The 20,914-nt window shown below is 46.4% G+C and overlaps 1 protein-coding gene across 1 annotated transcript in view; it reads left to right on the top strand.

Moving 5' to 3' along the window:
• Positions 1-20,914, top strand: part of LOC137621654 (ribosomal RNA processing protein 1 homolog B-like) — a 127,106-nt gene that overhangs the window by 56,288 nt on the left and 49,904 nt on the right. The gene's annotated exons all lie outside the window — the stretch shown is intronic.

Here is a 20,914-nt window from a genome sequence, read left to right as displayed (position 1 = left end):
AACCTGGGGGGCAAACACTTCGTTTATCCACTCAGTAAAGAATTGTCTTGTGACCCAAGATTTAGTGTTCGAGCGCCACATAACTGGTAGTGCACTTTTACAAATATTATTTCGTTTGAACACCCGGGGGTTGTCCGAGTGGTACACTAACAAGGGTTTGATCTTGCAATCGCCACTTGCATTTGCACACAGCAACAATGTTAGCCTATCTTTCATTGGCTTGTGACCTGGCATCTTCGTCTCGTCCTTGGTAATGTACGTATTGGCTGGCATTTTCTTCCAAAATAACCCAGTCTCATCACAATTAAAGACTTGTTGTGCGATCAAATTTTGTTCATTTATGTACCGATCGAATTCCCCCACGTATTTATCGGCTGCAATTTGATCCGAACTAGCTGCCTCCCCATGCCTAGTAACACGATGAATACCTGTTCTATTACGAAACTTTTCAAACCAACCCCTGCTCGCTTTAAATGTAAATGAATCACTTTCACTGGTACTCGGACTTTTCTTCACTAATTCTTCATAGATATGCAACGCTTTTTCACAAATGAACGCTTCACTAACACTTTCCCCGGCCAACTGTTTTTCTTTAATAAATATTAAAAGCAACTTTTCCATCTCCTCAATCACTTGTGGCCTTTGCTTAGTTACCGCCGTAACTCCCGTTGCAACATTCGCCTTCTTAATCATTTCTTTATGCTTTAAAAACGTAGAAATGGTCGACTTCGCCATTCCGTATTCTACCGCTAAATCGGACACTCGTACACCATTCTCATATTTCGCTATAATTTCCTTCTTCAACTCGATCGTTGTTCGCACTGTTTTCCTCTTCTCCTTCCCCTTAACACTCATTACTTTCTTGGGACTCATTATGAAAGCTAAAAAAGCAATTAAAAGCACTGAAAATCACTAAATCACAACGAATGCTGATCGCGCGTTGTCTGAGTGACGCTCTTGAGAGAACTGATGCTTCCCGAACAAGCGAGAGTGGCCGAGATGGCGCGATCATCACAAAGCCCATGCGGTCGTCACGTGTTCGGCTGGTCGAGTACCGAATTTTTGGTCGAGCACCGCAGCAAAAATTTCTCGAAAATTTTGGTCGAACTCCGAATTGTTCGAGTATAGAGTCGTTCGACTACCGAGGTATCACTGTATATGTATGTTTATCTTTTTTTTTTTCTCTTTATGGCATGGATGTTTCTACATCTGTTATTGCCACTTGGGCGGATGTTTCTGCATCCGGTATTGCTGCCTGCTTTGATGAATGTGAAAGGTGTCGCGGTTGGGAGGCCTTTGTGCTCAAAGCTATGTGTGAGTGTATAGGATGATCTCAGCCATCCCGAAGATGGTTTGGACCTTTTTGGCGGAACTATTCCAAGTGTTGGGTCTTCGGAATCCAGGGGGATCCAATGCTTGGGGTAGGACTCTCGGCTTCTGGCCGGAAGCCCGTCATTACAGATATGGGGAGGATGATTCCATAGTTTCTTGGTCTCAGTCCTAACAGGCGGGTTCAGCTTACACCTGTGCCTCTATATCTGTTTTGATGCTATCCTTCGGGTAAAGTATGGAGTGGACCATCTGGGAAGTATACTCTCACTGTGCCGGTAGTGGAGAGTGCAAATTTCCTTCCCAACATGTGATGCCTTAATGTTCTCAAGCAGGTAAATCAAACTATTCAAAAAATCACTCTTCTCTTTTCTTTATTCCGATGGATTCTTGTGAGAATGACCCCACCTCCCCTGGATATGCTGACTCGCCCCCGGCACTGTTGACGACCTCTGGCAATTCATTTAAAGAAAACTCCGTTGACGACGTAGGAACTAAAAAGGACTGTTCTTTAAACATTCCGAAAAAGGGTAATTTGGGCAACACAGGAAAACTGAAAGTCCTGCACGTTACCCAAATCCCTTTAGAAGCTAATTATGATGTGCTACATAAAATATTTGAGTGTTACGGATCAATAAAAGAAATTAGAATGAAACTTCAAGATGATAATTGGGAATCTTGGTTATCATTTAATTGTCACGAGGAAGCATTTAATGCAAGCTGTAACATTGTTGATATTAAAGTAGGTAATATGAGTGTTAAGGGTGCTCTGTGTGATGGGGCACCTAAAGATCTGGATGTCTACAGACCAGCAGACTGGGCTGATAAAGATATAGAGGCAGATGTACCATCCCAAAGAAAGCCAAAACCACCATGGCTTCTTGCTCAATCTGTAGGAGGTACGGAAAATTATTTCAAGATATGCAAATTTCTTCAGAGAAAGGTAGGTACGATCGCACCTGGAAATATATCTCGATTCGGGAAGAAAAGTTTCTTGATAAAGGCCAAGTCATACACACAGTCTGTTATACTGTCTAATTTGAAGACAGTAAATGATGATATAAAATTGGACATCAAACCCCATCTAAACTTTAGCTATGGAAGGGGAGTGGTTTTTAATAGGGATCTGTATGAATTTACTGAAGAGGAGATATTGGCCATGTGTCCCCTATCAGTGTGGAAAGTACATAAAGTACCTGGAACATCAATGATTGTTCTTACTTTCCAGGATGCTGATGTACCTTTCCACATAGACATAGAAAACGAAAGGATCAGAGTTCAACCTTTTAAGCAGAAGCCACTGCAATGTTATAATTGCTTTAAATTTGGACATCCTTCCAAAGTTTGCAATAATGAAAAAATTTGTAATACTTGCTCCAAAATTTACCATGGGGATTGTACACTTGAGGCAAGGTGCTTAAACTGCAACTCTAATCATAAATCTAATGATAGGAGCTGCCAGTTTTATAAGTTAGAAGAGGCTGCCCTCAATAAATCAATTATTGAACATGTAAGCGTGGGGCATGCCAAGAGATTATTAAATAAATCTAATACTTATGCAAAAACATTAAAAACAGGAGAAAAAGTTCCTCGGGAATCATCTCACCCACCTACTACTGTAGGTAGTTCTCGAAAAAGGAATTCACAATCTATTGATAAAGTGCTGCATAAGACAAGAACATCTCCTCCTAAAGATTTATCATTGAGTATCAACAAAAAGACATTGCCCACCACTATCAAACCTTTGTCCCCCATTACAAAGGATAGTACTAACCTCTCCCAGACCATATCCTTGCCTGATTTAATGGAGATTCCACCTGACACCAAGTTATCAGGTGTACCTGTAGTGGGGAAGGTACAAAAACCTGGTAACTTGCAACCTATTAATCGTAAAAGAGAGAGACCTCCATCTCTCTCACCCCCTTCCATAAGAAATACTAGAATTATGACATCAAATAAATATGATGTTTTGTCTGTTGATGTTGGCGATCAACCAGAAGACAATTTAAATAAATCAGAAATTCAAGTTGAGGTCCACCATCCCCCTCAACAAATATATAAAAAAGATACAAAGAAAAACTCCAACGTAAAACCCAACATAACAAGACCATCTCTGAAGAAACCTACAAGTAATAATGTTAGATTAAAAACTGCTAATGGGAAGACCTCACCCAAGACGTCTTCCAGAAATAATCCATAGTTTTCTCCTCCATTTTGCAATGGAACTGTCAGGGTTTGAGGGCGAAATATGAAGAACTTAAGCTCCTAATTCATGAGCATTCCCCCATAATAGTATGTCTACAGGAAAGTATGCTTGATTCTAACACTCCTAGTCCTCGAGAGTATGTTAGCTATAGAACACCATATAATCAACAAGCAGGGAGCCATGGCGGAAGTCTCATGTACATTCGTCGAGATGTTCCCCAAATACCCATGTCTATACGTACAACCCTGCAGGCAGTTGTACAAATTGATATAGGGAGAAAATATACAATATGTTCTCTGTACTTACCTCCAAATGATGATATTTTATATGATGATTTAGCAGAAGTTATTCAACAACTCCCTCAACCTTTTCTCTTACTGGGAGATATGAATGGTAGACATCCTTTATGGGGTGATGTTTTGGCCAACACAAGGGGCAATATTATCTCATCAATTGTGGAGAATGAGGATGTGGGGCTCCTTAATACAGGAGAGCCCACGCACTTCCATGTTCAGACAGGTACTTTGTCATGCATTGACCTTTCAATTGCAAGCTCTAACTGCCTTCTTGATTTTGATTGGAGGACATTAGATGATTGGCATACTAGTGATCATGCACCAATCATTATAAACACCAACAAGGGTCCACCTTTGCAAAGATCGCCACGTTGGAATCTAGACAAGGCAGACTGGGTTAAATTTTCTGAGCTAAGTAAAATCGAAGGGAGAGCAGAACAGTTTGAAAGTATTGATGATGCTATAGACCTGCTGAATGGAACTCTTCATACAGCAGGAGTCAATTCAATTCCCAAAACAACAGGGTTATTCAAACGACGACCAGTCCCGTGGTGGTCTTCAGAACTAACTGCACTCCACAGAGCCACAAGAAGATCTCTAACACGATTGCGTAGACTCCGAACTGATGAGAATTTAATTATGTACAAGAAATGTAGAGCACAGTTCTGTCGTGCCATGAAAGAAGCAAGGCGCCAGTCATGGATGTCTTTTGTTTCCTCCATTAACAGTAGAACACCACCATCTTCTGTGTGGAGAAAAGTAAAAAAGATAGCTGGCAAATTCACCCCCAACCCACCACCAGTGTTGAAGGTGAATGGCCAGTATGTAACTGAAGCAAATGAAGTTAGCAATGCCTTGGCTAATCATTTTTCAAATGTATCCAGCAAGTATGAAGGAGCCCCTGGTCACCAGTATAGGAGCACTGAAGAAAATAAAATTTTAAATTTTGCAACAAGAAGGGAAGTCGTATAATCCTCCTTTCACTGAAAGAGAATTTGATTCCGCACTTGCTCATTGCAACGATACAGCCCCTGGACCTGATGGAATTCCATATGCAATGATTAAACATGTACATTTTAATACAAAGCTATTTATTTTAAGCATTATTAATAGAATATGGCATGATCATAGTTACCCAAGTGTTTGGGAACTAGCCATTATTTTAGCCTTTTTAAAACCCGGTAAAGATAAGTTTTTAGCAGCAAACTATCGTCCTATTGCATTGACATCTTGTTTATGTAAAATCATGGAGAAGATGGTCAATGCAAGGCTGATATGGTACCTTGAAAAGAAAGGTATTTTATCACCGATTCAATGTGGATTCCGAAAAATGCACTCAACGACTGATGTGTTGATACGACTTGAGTCTTCTATTTGTGAAGCCTTTGCTTGCAAACAGCACCATGTTACAGTATTTTTTGACCTTGAAAAGGCATATGATACCACATGGAGATATGGTATTCTTAAAACCATTCATGAATTGGGATTGAGAGGAGAGCTGCCACTATTTATTCAGGCATTTCTTTCACGTAGAGTTTTTCAAGTGAGAGTGGGGGAAACTCTATCAGAGAGTAAGTGCCAGGAAGAAGGAGTTCCTCAGGGTAGTGTGCTGAGTGTAACCCTTTTTGCACTAGCAATTAATGGGATATCCTCAGCCATTCCCCAGGATGTTCTCTCAACATTATTTGTGGATGATCTCTCAATATCATTTGCTGGCACTAGAATGGCAATGGTTGAGAGAAAAATCCAACTCTCTATTGATAAAATTATCCAGTGGGCTGACATGAATGGATTCAAGTTCTCGACAAGTAAAACTACCATTGTCCATTTTTGTCGTATCCGGGGAGTACATCCAGACCCGGATATATACATTAAAGGTCAACGGATACCATGTATATCGGAAACCAAATTTTTAGGTTTGATATTTGACTGTAGACTTACCTGGGTTTCTCACCTAAAAGTGCTAAAAGCTAAATGTGTTGAAGCTCTGAATATCTTAAAAGTATTGTCCCATACATCATGGGGGGCAGACCGCAATACTATTTTAAAATTATACAAGGCCTTGATTTTTTCCAAAATTAGTTATGGTTGTGAGGTATATTCTTCAGCCACCCCAAGCCGGTTAAAAATATTAGATTCGATACATCATGCAGGTATTAGATTGTCTACTGGAGCTTTTAAAACCTCGCCTATCCCAAGTCTCCTTGTTGATGCTGGAGAGTTACCTCTAGACCTTTACCGAATGTCTTCCATTCTTCGGTATTGGTTTAGATTGCAAAGACTCCCTAACTCTCTAGCCTTTCAGACTGCAAGCCTTGTAAGACAAGCATCATACTTTGAGTTGCACCCAAAATCTCCTCAACCTTATGGCTTTCGGGTGAAACGATTATTAAATAGTCTTGATATAATTAGAAATAAGATACTTCCATTCAAGGTATCATCAATGCCTCCATGGAAGTTACTAGAGATATCTTTTTGTGAATATTTTATTGGAGATAAGAAGAATATGTCAGACATAGAAGCCAGGTCTCTTTTTAATGAACATGTTAAAGAACATAGAGGATCAACTTTTATCTATGCTGATGGCTCCAAATCTGATGCTGGCGTTGGATTTGGAGTACATAGTAATGGTTTTAATTGTAGAGGTGCACTTCCTCAGACCGCTTCCATATTTACTGCCGAACTGTATGGCATATTAACTGCTATTGAGAAAATAGCGTTGGAGAAGGAGGGTAATTTTACAATTTTTAGTGATGCAAGGAGTGTCCTTCAAGCTATGGAAGTTTTTAATTCTAATAACCCTCTAGTTTTAAAGATTTTAGAATGGCTTTTCCTTATTGGACGGAGAGGTATAACAGTTCAATTTTGTTGGGTTCCAGCACATGTAGGTGTGTCCGGGAATGAGAAGGCAGATTCACTGGCTAAGGAGGCTGCATCCGAGTGGCTGCCAAGAAGATATCCCATTCCCTGTAATGATTTCTTACCTGACATCAAGAAATTGGTTTGCAATAAATGGCAACAGCAATGGGATAGTCAAGATGGCAATAAAATGAGGGAAGTAACAAATGACATATCTCCTTGGAGGTATAATATGATGCCCCGAAAATGGGAGACGTCTCTTTGTCGTCTCCGTATTGGTCACACTCGGTTGACACATGAGTTTCTGCTGAAGGGCCAACAGCAACCGTATTGTGACAACTGTTTAGTACCTCTAACAGTAAGGCATTTGTTGACCGAATGCCCCAATTATAACATCTTGCGGAATAGATATTTGTTTGAGGCTCGAGGTGAGGGTGGCAGGTTCATCCTTGCCAAGATTCTTGGAAATGATGTGTCCTACCATGCAAGTGGCATTTTTAGATTTCTTTCAGAAGCAGGTCTTCTGAAAAATATTTAACTTTTATGACATTCAATTTTTATGATTTTAATTGAATACTCTTTAATTTTTTTTTTTTTATTTCATTTTTTACTTTTGTATATATAAATTAAATGTTACCGGCATCAATGACCTTAGATGTCAGGATGCCTGAAAACTTTAATTGTTCCGTAACCGAAATACAAACCACGCTATTTACAAAGGGTTATTACTTTTAGCGTAGCTGAAATGGCGAGCCATTAGAATTTAACGAGGGTGTATTACCCCCGCGCTAGTTAGCGGGGGGGTAGGGGAGTGGTAGCTAGCTACCCCTCCTCCCCCTCACACACAGGTGAATACTCACTTTTCACTTTTGGCTCGGACTGTGACAGACGTCTCTGTCTTGGTCCTCGCTTGGCAGCCATTGTCTGTTTTGTCTTTACTTAATCGCTTACTTTTCTTTTACTCAATATATATGTAAACATGTTTTCATGTTTGTATATATATTTGAGTATAGAAATAAGTAAGTTTCCTTTTCAGATGTGTGTGTGTAGTGTACGATATCTACGTGGAGGCCTCGGCAGTTAGGCCACCACGGCCTAATTTTATGGGTTGCGATCGAGTTTGACTTCGGTCTTTCTCTCTCTCTCTCTCTTAAGGTCGTTCACCCTTTTACTATGTTTTACTACGCCCTTGTAGCTTCCTTCCCGTGTGGGTGGGGTTGCTACGCCGTACATTTTGTCTCAATTAGTTTATGAATCTAATTGTAGTTGTTAATTTTTCAGCTTGTAGAACGATTCCTTTCGGGGTTTTCGTTTTTTTCTTTAGTGTTCATTCATTTTTAAATTACATAATTACATAGTTACATAATTATAATTGTTATAATTCTGTTTTGGTTACAGCTCTCCTTCCGCGAGTGTAAGTGGTTGTGAGGGCACGTGCCTGTTGTGTAATTCTTGTTCCTTTTCCTCGGGATTCCTCTTGGGAGCCTTCCCGGGGGAATGAATGTGTACTAATATTATTTGTTTTATTTTTTTACAGTTATCGATCTAGTTCGTTTCTGTAATATAGCAACGGTGTGAGCTGTCTGGTTGAGTCCTGGGGATTCGGCTGTTGCTGCCTCCCCCCTTGTATTGTCGTCAGGGGCGTGTCTCCTTCTACTGGTAGTACTCCCGTGTCGACGGACAGCTCTCCAGTTCATTTTAGAACAGTCAGGAGGCTTGCCTCCTTGGGCGGATAACTTTCCTTCCGAGGGAAGTTTTTTTTCCTGTCCAGGCTTGAGCTTTTCCTCTTTTGGGGGGTTCTTCTCTTGCCTTTTTTTTTCGTGCGACTATGCTCTTGGTGCTGAGCGGTCGCACCTGCAGTTTCGCTCAAGGGGCTGGGCAACTGCAGGAGCTCCTCTTCGGAGGATTGCCCCTTTTAGGTCACTGGCTGACCAGTCTCTTCCACGAAGTGTTTCTCTTTCGTTCGCGAGAGAGTACACTCATAGAGACTCCTCTTCGGAGGTTTCTTCTGTTGCTGTTGCTGTTGGCCTCCCTCGCCGTAAGGCCCTCCGTCCGCCTCGTCGTAAGGGCCTCTCATCTCCCTATAAGGGTGCTTGAGGCGCCTTTTTGAATCTCCGTTTGCAGCCTACAACTTCTTTTTCTCGATCTTCCGTCTTGGTGCAGATGGACAGCAGTCTAATCTCGTCTTCCGACGGGCAACGGTCTTCCCGACGGACAACGGTCTTCCCGACGGACAGCGGTCTTCCGACGGACATCAGTCTCCCGGCGGACAACGATCCCTTCGGGGCAAAGGGTTGCCCCCACGGGGGTTCTTCCCTTGCGTGTCAGGGTTTCCCTGCGCGCCCTTCTGTTCGTCAGCGCTCTCCTGTTCGTCAGCGCTTTCAAGATGATCTTCCCTGCGGTTCCTGTTACGTGCCCTGTGCGCCCACGTTCGCCCTCGCGATCTAGAACTTCGGTTCAGGTCGGGGTCAAGGACTCTTCTTCTTTGCGCAGGCTTCCACGCGTAGCCTTCTGCTCGTCAGCGATCATCAGCTCGTCAGCGATCGTCAGCTCGTCAGCGATCATCAGCTCGCCAGCGATCGTCAGCGATCATCAGCTCGCCAGCGATCTCCGGATCGCCCACGTGTGTTACAGCTGGCACACCAACGTTCTCCAACACTTCTGAAGGAACATGGTTCGCCAGCTACTAGCTCAACTGCGGATGCTGATCGCCATCGCGCGACCCTCAACTGCAGATGCTGATCGCCATCGCGCGACCCTGAACTGCAGATGCTGATCGCCATCGCGCGACCTTGAACTGCAGATGCTGATCGCCATCGCGCGACCCTCAACTGCGGATGCTGATCGCCATCGCGCGACCCTCAACTGCGGATGCTGATCGCCATCGCGCGACCCTCAACTGCGGATGCTGATCGCCATCGCGCGACCCTCAACTGCGGATGCTGATCGCCATCGCGCGACCCTCAACTGCGGATGCTGATCGCCATCGCGCAACCCTCAACTGCGGATGCTGATCGCCATCGCGCGACCCTGCATGATCACCCGCTTACGCATGCTGCTCCTCATCGCACAATCCTGAACGATCGCCCTCATGCGGATGCTGATCACCATCGCACCCTTTCACGCGATCATTTACCTGCGCATGCTGCTCGCCATCGCACAACCCTGAACGATTGCCCGCTTACGCATGCTGCTCCTCATCGCACCACCCTGAACGATCGCCCTCCTGCAGATGCTGATCACCATCGCACCCTTTCACGCGATCATTCACCTGCGCATGCTGCTCGCCATCGCACAACCCTGAACGATTGCCCGCTTACGCATGCTGCTCCTCATCGCACCACCCTGAACGATCGCCCTCCTGCAGATGCTGATCACCATCGCACCCTTTCACGCGATCATTCACCTGCGCATGCTGCTCGCCATCGCACAACCCTGAACGATTGCCCGCTTACGCATGCTGCTCCTCATCGCACAACCCTGAACGATCGCCCTCTTGCGGATGCTGATCACCATCGCACCCTTTCACGCGATCATTCACCTGCGCATGCTGCTCGCCATCGCACAACCCTGCACGATTGCCCGCTTACGCATGCTGCTCCTCATCGCACAACCCTGAACGCTCGCCCTCTTGCGGATGCTGATCACCATCGCACCCTATCACGCGATCATTCACCTACACATGCTGCTCGCCATCGCTTACCGCCAGCGATCTTCTTCACCTACGCGGCAGCACGATCCCTCGCCGTCACGCCATCGCTTGCGTTCGTCGCCTCGAACACGTGTTTATTTACCTGCCCACCCTCACGCCCATTCGCCTGCGCGCCCGCGCGATCGCTCGCCTGCGCGCCCGCGCGATCGCTCGCCTGCGCGCCCGCGCGATCGCTCGCCTGCGCGCCCGCGCGATCGCTCGCCTGCGCGCCCGCGCGACCGCTCGCCTGCGCGCCCGCGCGACCGCTCGCCTGCGCGCCCGCGCGACCGCTCGCCTGCGCGCCCGCGCGACCGCTCGCCTGCGCGCCCGCGCGACCATTCGCCTTTGCGCGACCGTTCGCCCTCGCGCGACCATAGTTCGCGGCGAATTCCACAGCCGGTGGTAGCAGCAGGGACGCGTGCTCCTAGGCGGCACTCGGGATCACCTCCATCCAAGCACAGGTTGGTAGTGCAGGACGAAGACAGGTCAGTACAGCATTCTTCCCACCTTCTTTTCAGGCAGGAACCGTCGTGTCCTCTCCAAAGGATCGCCCGATCCCTTTCACCTTAGCGAGGATTTCGGACTCTGTGTCCTTGGAGCAGCAGACATGGTTTGATCCGCTGGCACGGGCGTTAATGAGGGTTATGAAACCAGCACTCACCGGCCAGGGTAACAAACCAGCGGCTGTCTCTCCTACGCTGAAGAGAAAGAGAGGAGTGGACTTCGTGGTGACTTCCCCCAGGGCGAAGTTGGTTCCCAAGAGGTCGGTCTCGAGGGTCCCCTCTCCTGCACGAGTACTCTCTCCTTCTCCCGCCCTGGAAGGATTTTTGGCGGGGGGGGGGGCTTTCCGTTCAAGATTTCTCCATCGGACAAGGGGTGACTGCTTACCTCTTCCTCTGGGAGCTTACCAGGTTCTTTCCCTCCTCGGTTACGGCCCGAGGTTTGGTTCAAGGAAGCTACAGAAAGATCAAGGGTACTTTCCTCCTCTCGAGCTCAGGCACCTTGGCCTTTCGTCGTTAAGTATCTACTTGCGGACAAGCTCGATGTTGTACCATCTGGACGCGCTGACTGAAGGCTTCCTTCGGGTGTCTCATCTGTGGAGGTCAACGACCTCAGACACCCTTCCATCCTTGAGAAGAGTTTTGTCTTTGCCCAAGGACAGAGACTTAGACATCTGCTGTGCGGAGTAAATCGACTTCCGGTTTCACTCCTCCAAGGCGCTTTCTTCCAGACTCTGCAGGGCTCCAGCTCCCTTTTCTTTCAACCACGTCGGCCTAAGTTATCGGCTACGACAACTGGGACAAGGTGTCCAATTGCAGTTTCCTCCTGTCAGGAACAGATGGCACGGGAGACTCCCCCGGGGGGGCATAGTCCTAAAAGGAGTTCACGAACTCTAGGATTGCAGGTTTTTTCGCTGGGAGGATGCTTAAGGTTACTCATCCGAATGACAGCTTCCCGATGCCCATTCCCGCACAATCTCTGTGAGTAGCCAAGGATATCGCGCCTGCCATCTCTGTCAGCGAATTCAGTGTCTCTGAACCTCTATGCCATAGCATCAGCAGAGTTGCCCGGTTGGGCAGAATGATCCATACCTTAGGCGAAGGTCTTCCTTAGGATCATCGACGGCTTCACCCCCGGCCCCCTCAGTCGATCCTTTCTTGTAAGGAAGGATCTGAGAGGGGATGTCCATAGTCGACCTCTCAGCCCTGATCAAGTTTGTCGAACAAACTTCGGCCAGCGTAGACCAGCAGAATCGATCAGACTGGTAACGAGGCGACAGGACTCCTTTAACCCTGGATCGGAAGGACGGGTACTTTCAGTTTCCATTCCATCCATCTTCCAGGGTGCTCGTCGAATTCAGCCTAAACTGCAAGTATTCCTGCTTATGATGCAGTGTGGCTATCCCGCCGTGGCATAGCAGGTTTGTTTCCCCAGAGAACTCTCCCTGCCTTCCTCTTGGCCGCTCAGGTGCAGACTTCCGCCTCCTCTGCTGTTTGGAGGGCTGGTCAACTCCGGTAGGCTCGGGTTTCGACCTTCTTCAGCGCCGGGAAAAGCTTCCGAATGCTGACCATGAGTGTGGGCTCATGGTATTTTGCTTGGAGCCTTCTCTTCCTCTGCCTCAACATCTGGAGTATCTGGCCATGATATTGAGTCAACCGCCTTACCACGTTGGAAACCCCGCTTCTCGTCCGTCCAGCGAGGTTAAGCAACGTCGGTACTAGGATGGGTGACCACCTGGGGACGCCAGATTCTGTTACCACATCCTCCGAGCCTTCCTTTCGGTTGACTGTGGCAAGACTGAGGAGAGTCGCAGTACCTGTTCTCAGTCAAGCAGAGTTTTCAGCCCTACCTTGGAACGTTTCCTAGTTCTTCTTTCCTCATTGACCCGTTTATAGTCCGAACGGTCGCCTCAGGATAAGTTCCATGTGGGGCGATCCAAGTTCCGGTGGCTTCAGGCAATGTTTAACCGGACTCCCTGGCCCTATGGGACCAGCGGAACTATTAAACCTGCAATGGGTGTTGACCTATGGAGCCTCTTGATGGTAGTGGATATTCTCGTCCTTTCCCCACATTCTTGATGCGGTTCTCGGACTCGTCAAAGGAAAGGGGGGGGGGCATGTTCCGGTCCAGGCCTATGGTCAAGACCTGAAGGATACCTCTCCATCATTCAGGCAGGCTTAAGGGCCTTAGTCTGGCCCCTCTTCAGATCCTACCGCTCCTGCCAAGTCGCCCCGTTGCGTGTCGACTTCATGCTAACCAGCAAGGGACGCATTTTCACACCTTCACATCTTGCAGTAGAGATACCGGGATGATTGAGATTCTCTCAATTCCACCATCGGCTCTCTCATTCCAGGCAGGGGAATGTTTCTCTCAGACTATCCGAGCAGAGCCTCATAGAGAGAGTGTACCTAGGGGTCTTTGACCTTGGGTAACCAGCAAGTGCTGGTCTGGGGGACCTGATCGCGACAGCTTGGAACCTCAAGCTTCCGCTAGTTTTCCCCCCAGTCTCAGACCCCGAGACTCTGGCAAGATGCATTCCGGTGATGGTGGGACAACTTCGACGCCTGCGTCTTCCCTCCTTTTTGTCTGCGGACAATGGGTCTCAACAAAACCAGGTTGTCTGTCAACCTTTCAATGGGAGAGCTCCACTGGGACTATGCGCAGAACGGTTTCTGGACCCTCTGCTTCCCCTGACGGAACTCCCGGGAGAGCTTCTCCCACGGCGCAGACTACTCAATCAACCACACTGCGACATCTCTCCCGAACCGGGGCGTCGCTTCGGCTTCATGCCTGGAGACACTACGCTTCCTCCTCTAGAAGTAGACAACCCGCTACAGTCGCGGTACGGAGGTCGCGTCATCTGCGATAGTCATCCACAGGGGTCTCCCAGGCAAAGTGAAGAGTCTAAGGTGGTTGGTGCCGTGGGAGATATACCTCTTCCCGTGAGGCCTCTTCTCCAGCAATAACGGTCTTATTGCCTTTCGGCGGGAGGAAACTCCTTTCCGCTCTTGGCAATGAAGCCTGTCGCTCAGCCTTTCCCTGACCTTCAGGCTTAAAGGAATAACTTTTTCCTGCCCGCTGGATCTATCCTCGCTCATGCGAAGCTACGATCGTCCCTGCCCTAGTCGGAGGAAGACCTCCAACTTGGAGCATGGCTCGGACTTTTAGTCCTTTAAGAGATCTTCTCAAGACCCTTTTACGACAGGCCTCGGATTGTATTCCGCCTTGGGTCTTCTGCTCACTCTGGCCACGGCCAGTGTGTAAGCAATCTTCTTGGTCTCTTACTACTCCCCCCCTTTCTAAGGAAGAGGGGAAGGCAACATTCAGGCTCGCTCCTGAGTTGTTGGCTAGACTCAGAATCTGAGGGTCCCGACCCTTCGGTCCGATTCATTCAAGATTTTGAGTCTCCATTCTGTGTCTGATGTCCCAAGACCTTCTCTTTCTTGCCAGTACAGGAATCGAGAGGTTAGCGCTGGGAACAGCTGCAGTTTGGCCTCAGTTGCAGCCGATTTGGGAACACAAGGAGGACATGGGGGGAGAGTCACCAGTATACCTCTTCAGCCCGGACTCAAGGACATTCATCTCGACCTGTCTTCAGACCCTCCCCCGTCACGTCGCCCTACAGCACGATGTTGGATACATCGCAACGTCCCTCGCCTTCGAGTAATACTACTCTGTGACGCAGGTGCTACAAGCTGGAGTCTGGAAGCGTCTGATGACCTTCGCAGCCCGCTTCCTGCAGGGCGTGACCCACAGGAGTCTCGATACGTTTTCTATCGCTCTGTGGTGGCTACACAACAGCTGGTCTAACCTCAGGCTCCTTTTTGGACAGGTAGCAGAAGGTTGAGGGCATTGTTATCAGGTTTTAGTCTGCATGAACGAAAGAAGTATGTCTGGCCCTTACTTCTTTCTTCATCATCCCCTCTACGGGGAAGCAGCATCCTGGTCTCTGCATAGCTGACCTCGAACCTCTGCAGGTAAACCATGCTTCCTTGTGTTCCGAGTATTGAGTCAATACTGTCGCGTCCCCCATACCCTGACGAGGTGGTATTGGGAACGTCCTAACCCAGAGTTCCTTCTGGAACTCCAGGTCAACTGCCTAAGACGGGTCACACTTCTTCCTTCACACACAAGCTTACGTAGGCCACATGGTTCCTTGCGGTGCAAGGAACTTGTGAGGTGCAGGGACTCCTTTTCTCGAGTGCGACTCACTCGGATTCTGAGTCCCCGGGTAAAGCCAAAGCCAGTATGGCTGGGGACTTTCCACCCTTCCTAAGGGATAAGTCACCCTTTGTAAATAGCGTGGTTTGTATTTCGGTTACGGAACAAATGACAAATTCGAAGATAATTTGTATTTTTCCTAACCATACAAACCTTAGCTATTTACACATATTTGCCCGCCAGCCCTGTCCCCCAAGACAAGTCCTACCTCTAAGTGAAAGTGAGTATTCACCTGTGTGTGAGGGGGAGGAGGGGTAGCTAGCTACCACTCCCCTACCCCCCCGCTAACTAGCGCGGGGGTAATACACCCTCGTTAAATTCTAATGGCTCGCCATTTCAGCTACGTTAAAAGTAATAACCCTTTGTAAATAGCTAAGGTTTGTATGGTTAGGAAAAATACAAATTATCTTCGAATTTGTCATATCATTCATTCATCCTTTAGATGAGGAAGTTGCTATTCCCCCTCCTACTGATATTCCCTTGAGGACTCTGTCTGACGGAGAGGAGCCTAAAGCTGCTTAGCCCTCTATGGACTTAAATTAAATCATGCTGATTTTTAAGGATCTTTGTCCGGATCTTTTTGTAACTGCTGCTCCTCGTTCGCCTAAACGTCAGAGCTTACACTAGGCCTAGCTACTTCGAAGCCGTTGTTTATAAGCTAGTGCTCTCTCGCTCTCCTAGAGAGCTTTACGTCTGCTAGGCGACTGGTTTATCACTAGGAGGAGTTTGGGGGATACAGCCTTTGCTTTCCCTTCTTTTAAACTGGCTTATAGAGCGAGAGTCTGATATGACACGAGAGAAGTTCTCGGCTTGGGAGTTCCTGCCTCTGCCCAGATAGACTTCTCAAATCTCGTAGACTCTCCCTGGCGCCTGGCCAGGAGATGCTCCAAGTTTTTTACAGGTCAACTTCACAGCTGTTTTCGAGCCTTTGAAGTTTTGCTGTACAATTATGTCATGCATAAACAAGGCTTTCAGGGATGGAAAGCGGTACCGCCTCAGTCGCTAACCCCGTCTGTTGCCGCACCTGCTCCCGTAGACCCTAAATGGGCTTTGCTGCAAGACATGCAGTCTAAGTTTGCGTCCTTGATAGAGGACTTTTATGCGGAGAAGGTTGCTGCCGAACCTTCTGGCCAACAACCTTCCAACCGGTCGGTTGTGCGTCCTGTTGACGCTGAGGTAACCTTCTCGCGTCTACCAGTTGAGGTGGTTCCTCCACCGATGCGACCCAGTGTGGGTTGCCAGCCGCACGTTGACGTTAAGCGACGCTCGGAGGTGGTTGTTGACGTTCAGGACGTTCAACAACCATCAGAGGTGACTTGTTTTGACGCGGTGCGTCAACCTCAGCAACCCGGTATGGTGTTGACTGCACAACCCAGACGGTCTAGACAGTCTCGGGTGGACGCTGTGCTTCCTCGCGCACCCATGGTTGTTGACAGTTCACAGACTGTGCAGCAATTCCATGACGTTGCGTCCGGCTCCGTCACGCATGCACCAGTGCGACCGGACTCAGCGAGCCAGACGTTGCCCACTCCGTTGCCGTTTCCTCATCAGTTTTCGGATGAGGAACTATCTAATGAGGACGTTGCTGAACAACAAGACGATCAGCCCCCAGAATAGATCAAGCCCTGCTATCCATCCAGAAGATGCTGAAGAAGGAACGCTGCTCAGTCAGGCTGTGGATGAGTCTGGTGGGGACGCTGTCATCCCTGGAACAGTTTGTATCACTAGGAAGACTACACCTCCGTCCTCTTCAATACCATCTGGCTTTTCACTGGAAAAAGGACAAGACGCTAGAAGCGGTCTCGATCCCGATTTCCGGAAAGATAAAGTCTTGTCTGACTTGGTGGAAGGACAATATCAACCTAAGAGAGGGTCTTCCCCTGGCTGTTCAGACTCCCCACCACGTTCTCTTCTCGGACGCATCGGACTTGGGCTGGGGCGCGACACTGGACGGTCGGGAATGCTCAGGTCTGTGGAACTCGAGTCAGAGGAGCATGCATATCAACTGCAAGGAGCTGTTGGCAGTTCATCTGGCCTTGAAAAGCTTCGAGTATCTCCTTCGAGGCAAAGTGGTGGAAGTAAACTCGGACAACACCACGGCCTTGGCGTACATCTCCAAACAAGGAGGTACCCACTCACTGACGTTGTACGAGATCGCAAGGGACCTGCTCATCTGGTCAAAAGGTCAAGGCATCTCCCTAGTAACGAGGTTCATCCAAGGCGACTTGAACGTCATAGCAGATTGTCTCAGTCGGAAAGGGCAAGTAATTCCAACCGAATGGACCCTCCACAAGGATGTGTGCAAGAGACTTTGGGCCACTTGGGGTAAACCATCCATAGATCTCTTTGCAATCTCGCTGACCAAGAGGCTTCCAATCTATTGCTCTCCAGTCCCGGACCCAGCAGCAATACATATAGATGCTTTCCTCCTAGATTGGTCACATCTGGATCTCTATGCATTCCCACCGTTCAAGATTGTCAACAAGGTACTGCAGAAGTTCGCCTCTCACGAAGGGACAAGGTTGACGTTAGTTGCTCCCCTCTGGCCCGCGAGAGAATGGTTCACCGAGATACTTCGATGGTTAGTAGACGTTCCCAGAAGTCTTCCTCTAAGGGTAGACCTTCTACGTCAGCCACACGTAAAGAAGGTACTCCAAAGCCTCCACGCTCTTCGTCTGACTGCCTTCAGACTATCGAAAGACTCTCGAGAGCTAGAGGCTTTTCGAAGGAGGCAGCCAGTGCGATTGCTAGAGCAAGGAGAGCGTCTACCATTAGAGTCTACCAATCGAAGTGGGAAGTCTTCCGAGACTGGTGCAAGTCAGTTTCTGTATCCTCGACCAGTACCTCTGTAGCTCAAATAGCTGATTTTCTATTATACCTGAGAAAAGGACGATCCCTTTTAGCTCCCACTATCAAGGGCTACAGAAGCATGTTGGCATCGGTCTTCCGGCATAGAGGCTTAGATCTTTCCAACATAAAGATCTGCAAGACCTCCTTAAGTCTTTTGAGACCACCAAGGAGCGTCGTTTGGCTACCCCTGGATGGAATTTAGACCTGGTACTAAGATTCCTCATGTCAGACAGGTTGGAGCCGTTACAATCAGCCTCCCTGAAAGATCTCACTCTTAAGACACTTTTCCTGGTATGCTTAGCCTCGGCTAAAAGAGTCAGTGAGATTCATACCTTCAGCAAGAACATCGGATTTTCGTCGGAAAAAGCCACTTGTTCGCTGCAACTTGGTTTTTTAGCCAAAAATGAGCTGCCTTCTCGGCCTTGGCCTAAATCTTTCGATATTCCCAGCTTATCGGAGATCGTAGGCAATGAACTAGAAAGAGTCTTATGCCCTGTTAGAGCTCTTAAGTTCTATTTAAAGCGTACTAAACCTTTACGAGGCCAATCTGAAGCTTTATGGTGTTCAGTTAAGAAACCATCCTTGCCTATGTCAAAGAATGCTTGGTCAGACTTTTTCAGATTGTTAATACGAGAAGCTCATTCACATCTGAGTGAGGAAGACCGAACTTTGCTTTAAGGTGAAGACGCACGAAGTTAGAGCTGTAGCAACTTCCGTGGCCTTTAAGCAAAATATATCTCTGCAAAGTATAATGGACGCAACCTATTGGAGAAGCAAGTCAGTGTTCGCGTCATTTTACTTGAAAGATGTCCAGTCTCTTTACGAGAACTGCTACACACTGGGACCATTCGTAGCAATGAGTGCAGTAGTGGGTGAGGGCTCAACCACTACAATTCCCTAATTCCATATCCTTTTAATCTGTCTCTTGAAATGTTGTTTTTTATGGGTTGTCCGGAAGGCTAAGAAGCCTTTCGCATCCTGGTTGATTTGGCGGGTGGTCAAAGTCATTTCTTGAGAGCGCCCAGATTAGGGGTTTGATGAGGTCCTATTGTATGGGTTGCAGCCCTTGATACTTCAGCTCCTAGGGGTCTCTCAGCATCCTAAGAGGATCGCGAGGCTCCGTAAGGAAGACGTACTTATAAGGCAGAGTAATCGTCTAAGTCGACTTCCTTACCAGGTACCTATTTATTTTGTTTTTGTTATTTTGATAACTTCTAAAATGAAATAAAAACTCTTAGCTCATAAGATGTAAACATATTTAACTGGTCTCTACCCACCACCCTGGGTGTGAATCAGCTATATATTCACCGGCTAAGTTGAATATTTAAAAATGATATTTTAATTATAAAATAAATTTTTGAATATACTTACCCGGTGAATATAAATTAAACGACCCTCCCTTCCTCCCCAATAGAGATGCAGTGGGATGAGGAGAAAATTGAGTCTTTGTTTACATGGAGTTTGGTATCTGGCCGACAGTTGGCGCTGATGGGCACACCCGCAACCGGTATAGCGATCGCTGGCGAGTTTTTTTGTACAGTTTTTTGTCTCTCGAGCAACAGAGTTGCAGCTATATATTCACCGGGTAAGTATATTAAAAAATTATTTTATAATTAAAATATCATATTTCCCAACTTCATTGTTTGATTCTTAGTGAATTTTGTACAAGGAGAATATTATCTTTCTAGAGAAAAAGACTGCTGTATTGATCACTTAGTTTTTTAAAGTGGGGGTTTATATTTGAAAGAAACTGCTATAGCCATGAATTATTATTATTATTACTATCCAAGCTACAACCCTAGTTGGAAAAGCAAAATGCTATAAGCCCAGGGGCTCCAACAGGGAAAATAGCCCAGTGAGGAAAGGAAATAAGGAAAAAAATAAATGAAGAGAACAAATTAACAATAAATCATTCTAAAATAAGTAACAACGTCAAAACAGACATGTCATATATAAACTATTAGCAACATATAAAACAAATATGTCATAAATAGACTATAAAAAGACTCATGTCCGCCTGGTCAACAAAAAAGCATTTGCTCCAACTTTGAACTTTTGAAGTTCTACTGATTCAACCACCTAATTAGGAAGATCGTTCCACAACTTGGTCACAGCTGGAATAAAACTTCTAGAGTACTGCGTAGTATTGAGCCTCGTGATGGAGAAGGCCTGGCTATTAGAATTAACTGCCTGCCTAGTATTACGAACAGGATAGAATTGTCCAGGGAGATCTGACTGTAAAGGATGGTCAGAGTTATGAAAAATCTTATGCAACATGCATAATGAACTAATTGAACGACGGTGCCAGAGATTAATATCTAGATCAGGAATAAGAAATTTAATAGACCGTAAGTTTTTTTCCAACAAATTAAGATGAGAATCAGCAGCTGAACACCAGACAGGAGAACAATACTCAAAACAGGGTAGAATGAAAGAATTAAAACACTTCTTCAGAATAGATTGATCACCGAAAATTTTGAAAGACTTTCTCAATAGGCCTATTTTTTGTGCAATTGAAGAAGACACAGACCTTATATGTTTCTCAAAAGTAAATATACTGTCGAGAATGCAGTGTAATTGAATGAAGATATAAAAATAAAAAGCGTTGGTTTATTTTAGGTAAACATCTGCTATTCAATAGAAACCTAACTTATTTGTACGTTGACCAGCACATGTTTTTCTGGCTTGTTTCATATAATCTTTTAACAGACAAAAAACTTGATTTTAACAAATGCATACTAGATTTAATTTGATTTCAAAACATCAGTCTGCAGCAAATGTAAAATTTTGGAATCAACTTGGTTAAGGGTATTGGTACATACAGTACATACATACATATACCAAGGCACTTCCCCCAATTTTGGGGTGTAGCCGACAAAAAAAAAAAAAAAAAAAAAAATTAATTCAGGCCAGCCTTGTTAGGATATGTTATTAAACTGCCTTTTAGTAATGATTGACATT

Source organism: Palaemon carinicauda, chromosome 28 (assembly GCF_036898095.1).
Source record: "Palaemon carinicauda isolate YSFRI2023 chromosome 28, ASM3689809v2, whole genome shotgun sequence".
NCBI lineage: Eukaryota > Metazoa > Arthropoda > Malacostraca > Decapoda > Palaemonidae > Palaemon > Palaemon carinicauda.
This window is presented reverse-complemented; position numbering and strand designations above follow the sequence as displayed.